At 51.2% G+C, this 7,096-nt stretch overlaps 1 protein-coding gene across 2 annotated transcripts in view; it reads right to left on the bottom strand.

The window, feature by feature from the left end:
• NMNAT3 (nicotinamide nucleotide adenylyltransferase 3) overlaps window positions 1–7,096 on the bottom strand; it is a 142,087-nt gene that overhangs the window by 134,642 nt on the left and 349 nt on the right. The window lies entirely within an intron of this gene.

Raw genomic sequence — 7,096 nt, 5'->3', positions numbered from 1 at the left:
CCAGTGTATATCCCGGGGCTGGAGCCCTGGAGGCAGGGAGCTACGACTGGCTGTAGAAATCATTGATTAAAAGATTTAATTTAGGGGACCAGCAGTTAGCGTAATGGCTATGTTGCTGAACTCCCACGTAGTCGACCACGGTTCAAGTCCCGGGCCTGGTGGCTTAAACTCATGCCGGGCACGTGTGCGTGCATGCCCAAGACCCTGAGGAGAATGGAGGAGAAGGGATTGCGGCGTGGCTATTCCCCCCGGGGGGTGATTTCTCACTTTCTATCTCTCTGTCTCTCTCTGTCTTTCTGGCAAGTGCACGCACTCTGTAGGAAAAACCTCTCCAAAAAAAAAAAGTCTTCAGTGCAGTGGCATTCTGTCCACTGTGCACGTGAGGTTTCCTATGTTACTAATCTTCATCTTCTTCAGCACTGCATGCTATTCCATCCAGCTGTGTCCTGTAATCACCTAGCCCCCCATACTGTACATTCAGGTCACTTCCAAATTTTCCCCGTTATTAATAATGACTCAGAGAGCATCTTACACAGTGGCCCTCTCCACTTTTTAGACTATTTTCTTAAAGCAGAATCCCAGAAGAAGCCAAAAGGTGGTGGCATCTCAGTGACACCTGGAACAGACAGCCCCTCAACTCTTATCATCTACTGTCCTTTCATTACTTACAAAATGAAAAGTGGGTGACAGAGACTGGCCTGTCTTTCTCTCTCTCTCTCACACACACACATAACACTAAGACAAGCATGGCCAAATAGCATTATAAAAACCACAATATATAGAAGTCCAGATAGGGGTACTAAACACAAAGCAGTCTCATATGCCATAGGATGTTTGTGTAATAGACACTTGTTTCTGATCTTTGAAGCGAATACATAAAAGTCAAGGATGACTTTGTGTTAGACTCTGGCAAACTATGATAACCCATGCCACAAGGCATTCTCTTCTCACGATCACCTGCTCGCAGAGAAACTTCCAGCCTTCCAGAGCCTTCTCTTCACCTGACCGCGTGTGATCCCCGTACTGACACGTACATCCATTCCACCCTCTCCCATCTGCCACTCACTGAGCCCAAATTCGCATTAGTTTGCATCGCTAGTTTTCATCATTATCCACCCCCCCCAAAGCCTGCACCAGCCAGTTGCAAACCCTTTGCGGCGCTCAGCCTGGCAGAGAGCAGGGCTGCTGATGGTGTAGTTAGGGTGCAGTTAGGGGCACTGTGTTCACCAGTGGTGTGCCTCAGTCCCTCCCCTTCAGAGCACGGGGATAGGGGAGAAGGACCAGAATCGAGGCACTCGCCCCCACACACCTGCCTTTATTTAATATGCTTCTGCACAGCAGTTCCAACCTCCTCACTGGGCTCCATCCTGCCTTGGTGCTTCATTTTTATAAAAGGAAGCAAAGGGGAGGGGGGGCGATGGAAGGGAGAAGGCAGGAGGAAGATTGGCTCTAATTTAAAACCATCTTAGGAGCTCTAAAAAGTTCCTGGTTGACTGATGGACACATTTACTCCGTGGAACCCTTTTCATAAATATCCACCACTTAACATGCACTTTCAAGAGGCATAAATACGTCACCGCATGTCAGCCTTTATGGAGGGAGACTTCCAGGGCCGCTTCTTTCCTCCATGGCAAAGAGCCACATGATTACAAGCCTATTAGAGCTGTACTCGGAGCATACACCCCTTCCCCACCGGGCTGCGCACGACAGTCAAACCTGCCCCACTAAGAGTACGGGGAACTTCCCTGATCTCTGTGCGACGATGCTAGCTAGTGTCCTTCCTTTGCTCCAGGGACAATGGCAGCTCTTCTATTTTTTATTTATTTATTTTTTTTGAGAGGTTTTTGCTATAGGGCGCGTGCGCGCGCCAGAAAGACAGAGACAGAGAGACAGAAAGCAAGAAATCACCCCCTAGGGGGTATGGCCTCGCCACAATCCCTTCTCCTCCATTCTCCTCTCGGGATCTTGAGCACGCATGCACACACGCCCAGTATGAGTTTAAGCCACCGGGTCCATTACTTGAACATAGCCATTACGCTAACTGCTGGTCCCATTGGAGCTTATTTTAAACAGGGCTTTTGGTGTCACTTTCTCCATTCTCAGTGGAACAAAGCAGGCCTGAAGCAGGCAGGTGTCCCTCTGGAAGACCTCTGGTTCCTCACAAGGGGCCATGCTCTAATGAGTGGCAGCTCACCTTGCCTGTATACCCAGATGGCTGCCAGCTACACCTAATAGAATCTAGGGAGGGTCCTCACCCTGGCATGCCTGAGGGTATCAAAGGAGCAGAAAAACAAATGGGCTCTCGAGCGAGCCCTGCTACTTGGAAGGGAAGGGGCTCACTGCCTGCCTCGCCAGGCTTGCCCTCGGGTGACCTGGATCCCCATTTCTGCCGCCACCCGGTATAAGACAAATGACACTGAGAACTGGCACAGCCAGTGAGAGGACACTCAAGACGAGGCTCTGTAAACCCTGACGGGTAAGTAAATGTGGCCTTCGGCATTACTCTTCCGTTTGGAAGCCTAGGCACAAGTAGTTTTAAAAGTTCTCAGTAAGAGTACTCTGGCAGCATAAAATACTACTGCCATGAAACAAAGCTTACAGAAAGAGACCACTGCAAGGTCTTCAAAGGTCTATGAATAAATGAACAGGGTCTCCAACTGCCATGTACGGGCCCACTCTGTCCATATCGATCCGGACTCTGTATCCGTGCCACGACTACCCTCTGTCACGGCACCCCAGGCTTCTCTGTCGCGGCAGTTAACCCAGTCTGTAATCCTGCTGTGAGCGCTAACGTGCTTCAGGCTGTTTGTATTAAATGTCTCATAATGTGTGACCCCCATGAGGGTGAGGACTGTGTCATTTTGAGTGGAGTTTGGATCCCAGGACACTGCCTGAAGTTTGTGTAGAAGGCAAGAAGGGAGGAAGGAAAGGAGAGAGGCGGGAAGGAGTGGGGGGACAAGTGCCAGGCTTGGAGCTGGGTGCCAGGAACACTTGATCTATTATCCAAGGAAGTGCTCATGGCCCCCTCCAGCAGAGGTGGTTAACTATAGGCAGTTGGGGCAGGACATGCCCACAGTACTCTGGGAAGCCGAGGAGTTGATCCCCTGGAACAGACTGTGCTTCTGAAACTAGCTCAAAGATTCTGGCTTTAGGGCAGCTCAGACCTACGGCAGGGACAGGAAGGAGGCACAGAGGTGCACCCCAGCCTTCACTGGGTAGGAAGCTGCAGACAGACACAGCAGTCCGGGTGGGATGGACAGAGAGCGCTGTCACCTCATTCAAGACACTTTCACCCAAAACCCGGTGGTGGAGAACTTTAGATTTCCCCAGAGCCAGAGCCAATTCTTCAGACTCACATTAGCAATAGAATGCCTTTCTACTCCTAATTCCTAGCCTAGCACAGGGGCTTCTGAGTTTATGAGCGAGATCATGAAGACATCGTGAGTCTGCCGTGGTTTGTTAAACACCAGTATGCAGGTCTGCATGGCTAAAACACTGGGCAGGAGCTGCCATCCCGAGCTCTTCCCTGCAAAATGGGATCTGCCCGTCTTTATGGGGAACTCTGATAAATGAACAAAGAAAGACACTGGTCAGGACGAGCCGCTTTATTTAAGAGCTTCGACAGCCCAGAGTGGTTTAACATAGATGCAGGGAAGATTTATCTAGATGATAAAATACCTGAACTTGAAAGGCACATAAATTATAATTGTGCAGCTTTTTTCGTAAGATTTCACATAGGCAAGTGCTTTAAGTAATGAATGAAATGCACATAAAGTTGACTTCATTTCATACAGTCTGTCTGGCGAGTGTCTGCAGTGTGCTTTTGCTTCTAGATGGGACTGAGTTCAGAATCAATACCACCCACCTGCACCTGCGGCCTTCGGTTTCCTCATCAGAGTGGAGATCATTGGAAGGATTAATAAATAGAATAATAACCACGGCTCTGACTGAGCACTTACCGTACTACACGCTGGGCACTGAAGTTAGCATTGCATGGACATATCTTGTTTAGTGCTTCTAACAGGACTTTGAGTAATGATACAATAATTCCCATTTTACAGATGCAAAAACTTCCGTGGAACGTTTCTGTGATGCATGGGATGTCACAAAGGCACTGTCATCGGACAGCGAAGCTGTGGAGTCCGCCACTAACCAGAGAGAATGCTCAGCATTCAGCAAAGGCTTCAGAGCATCAGTTCCATTTCCCTATGTTCATAGCTCTTTTTTTTTTTTTTTTGGGAGGGTTTTTTTCCCTATGTTCATAGCTCTTTTTTTTTTTTTTTTTGGAGAGGTTTTTGCCACAGGGCGCGTACGTTCACCAGACAGAGAGAGACAGACAGAAAGCGAGAACATCCCCCAGGGGGGATGGCCATGCCGCAATCCCTTCTCCTCTATTCTCTCGGGATCCTGGGCACGCAAGTACTCATGCCCGGCGTGAGTTTTCAGCCACTGGGTCTGGAACTCGAACTGCAGTCGACTGCATGGGAGTCCAGTGACATAGCCATTACGCTAACTGCTGGTCCCTTCATAGCTCTTTTTAAAAACACTTAGACGCAGTGAGAAGTTCGCTACTCGGGGTTTGTGCTCATTTATTTGCTCATGCATTCAATTCATGCATTTGGGACTGGGTACAGGGGTTACAAATTAGACCCACAGTTCCCAGGTCAGTCACAGAGCCGGGCCTGTCTCGGGCAATCGCCATATCCACACGGATGGCGGATGTCACCAAGGGGCAGTGGCAGCTCCTTGAAGGGGACCCATACCCAGCTGTGAGTTAGAGACACATCCTGAAAAAGATCACTTTGGACCTTTTTCAACCCTAGTTCTTGCCAGGACTTTGGCTGCATTTTCTTTGGCCTGAGCCTTCAAAGACATTGGCACTCCCAGGCCTTCTGACACTGAGGCTGTCCAGGATGCCCTTTATCATGCAGAACACCCCTCTCTCCTGCCTGGCTGGGGCTTTCTGGCAAAACCACACCATACCAGATAATCCAGCTCCCCCACTAATCACCCTGCACAGTCCCTTTCCCCACCCCAACCCCACCCTCTCGTCAGTTTCTGACCAGAGAGAGGAAGAATGACAATGGTGGTAGTGGAAGCTTCCCACATGCCAGGCACTGCTCCATGCATTTCGGGTGCTCACTGAATCCCCAGGATAACCCTCCAAGGTAGGCACGTCTGTCACCCCTGTGTTCATCCAGGGGAAGGAGAGAGCGGGAGTCGTCACTAACCCCGCACAGCCGACTGTCGATACATGCCAAGCACCTGTTAAGCTCTCACAGTCCTCACAACGTGAGAGAGAAGTGACCTGCCCAGGGTGTCACAGAGCTGGGGAGCACCAGGCCTGCGACCGCCACGCCTGGAGTGTCCCTTCTTGGGCACACTATTATGGTCTGCCAGGAGGAGCAGGGCCCTCTCCCCCTCTCCCTCTGGCAGTCTTCTGTTACCCTCTGTTTCTGTTTTTTTTCCCATCCCACAAAAGGTGTCATGCTCCTGCCTCAACGGTGTCCCTCACCCTGCGGAACTCCCAGCCTACTCCTGTAGGTTGCGTCTACACCAACCGTCTGTACAGAACCAAAGGAGAAATTGGGATCAGTCTAGCCAATTCAAAATACCAAGGAACTGATAGGTGTTTTCCTGAAGCCCCAAATACTCTCCCAAATCTGAGAGATCCTCTGTAAGGGACCAGGAGAGTTGCTGACCCTTGAGTCATCCGGGCAATTTCAGTGGGTGACACCAAGGGCTGAGCCACCCAGTGTGAGCCATATGTTTTCCAGGAATGGGGCGGGTGGACCTGGAAGTATCAGGGCAGCTTCCTGGGAAATGTGCTCCTGGCAGGAAGCAAAGCCAGAGGTCAAACCCTTCCTCTGGGTCTGCCAGGCTGAAATTGTCATGTATGTCGCTCGGCCCACCCCACATGGCTCCAGGAGGGGCGGGCTCATGTCTGATTTCTCTCTGAATCCTCGAAGCTAGGGTAAAATGCCAGTTACAGGTTTCAAAAATAAATGACTGGAGACCAGCAGATGGACTCCCATATAGTCGACTGCAGTTCGGTTCGAGTCCCGGATCCAGCAGCTTAAAACATGCTGGGTACATGTGCACGTGTGCCCAAATTCCCAAGAGGAGAATGGAGTAGAGACTGTGGTGTGGTCATTGCCCTTGGGGATGATTTCTAGCTTTCTGTCTGTCTCTGCAGGAAGCACACAAAGCCCTATAGCAAAAATCTCTCTGGAGGTGGAGTGGTGGAAGGGGGCAACTAAACCAGCCATCATTTTAGAGAGCAAGCTTTGAGAAATCCCCCTCTGTTGGTGAGGCAAGGGGACAGGGGAGGGTTGAGTCTGCTCAGAGGCGGGCACACAGGGTTTAGTCAGCGCCTCCATCTGGAACAGCTTTCCCTTACAGCACACCTGCTCAGCCATCTACACTCAGCATTTACACTGGGTCGTTTACACACTCAACCTCCCCCCTCAACGAGTAGGAACAATTCCGTTTTACAGGTTGGAAGTTAAAGTGAAGGGACCTGCTTTCTCCTGACCCTCTGCAGGCCAGCTCCGCTGACCTTGTTTCCCTCACACAAGCCACACTGTCGCCCAACGAAACCAGTTTGCTCTGTCGGTCTTCACCCTGGAATTCCCGGGTTCACACTGAAGTTCAGTGCCAGCAGGCTTGCGTTTGGGGACCCTGATAAAAGCTCCTGGTTTACAAATCTACTGCGTGCATATGCCATCTTCACGGCCCTTCCCACCGTTTTAACGCTTTGTGTGTGGGTTTTCCCCTAGACCGTGAGCACCCTGGGGCAGGCACCACGTTTGGTGGCAAGGGCTGGAACCCCAGCACTCAGGGGTATACTGTTAAGTGTTCTCTGGGTAATTATTTTTGGCTGCTGGCTGCACAAGTGCTGAAGGTGGGCCCTAAACCCAGGTCTGCCTGCTGGGGCGGTGTCAAAGCGGTACTGACGGTTGGGTTGACACGCTGCAGCTAGAACCCGCCACGGGCGGAGGGCCCGGAACGTTCTGCCGCGCTCCACGCTCCACGCGCCGCGGCCACCTGTCGCCCTGGCGCCGGCGCCCAGGTCTCCACCGCCGGCCAGGCGGCC

The sequence above is a fragment of the Tupaia chinensis genome, unplaced genomic scaffold, assembly GCF_000334495.1.
Source record: "Tupaia chinensis unplaced genomic scaffold, TupChi_1.0 Scaffold000574_1, whole genome shotgun sequence".
In the NCBI taxonomy this organism is placed as follows: Eukaryota; Metazoa; Chordata; class Mammalia; order Scandentia; family Tupaiidae; genus Tupaia; species Tupaia belangeri.
Note: the sequence above shows the minus strand (reverse complement) of the source record. Positions and strands in the feature narration are given on the sequence as shown.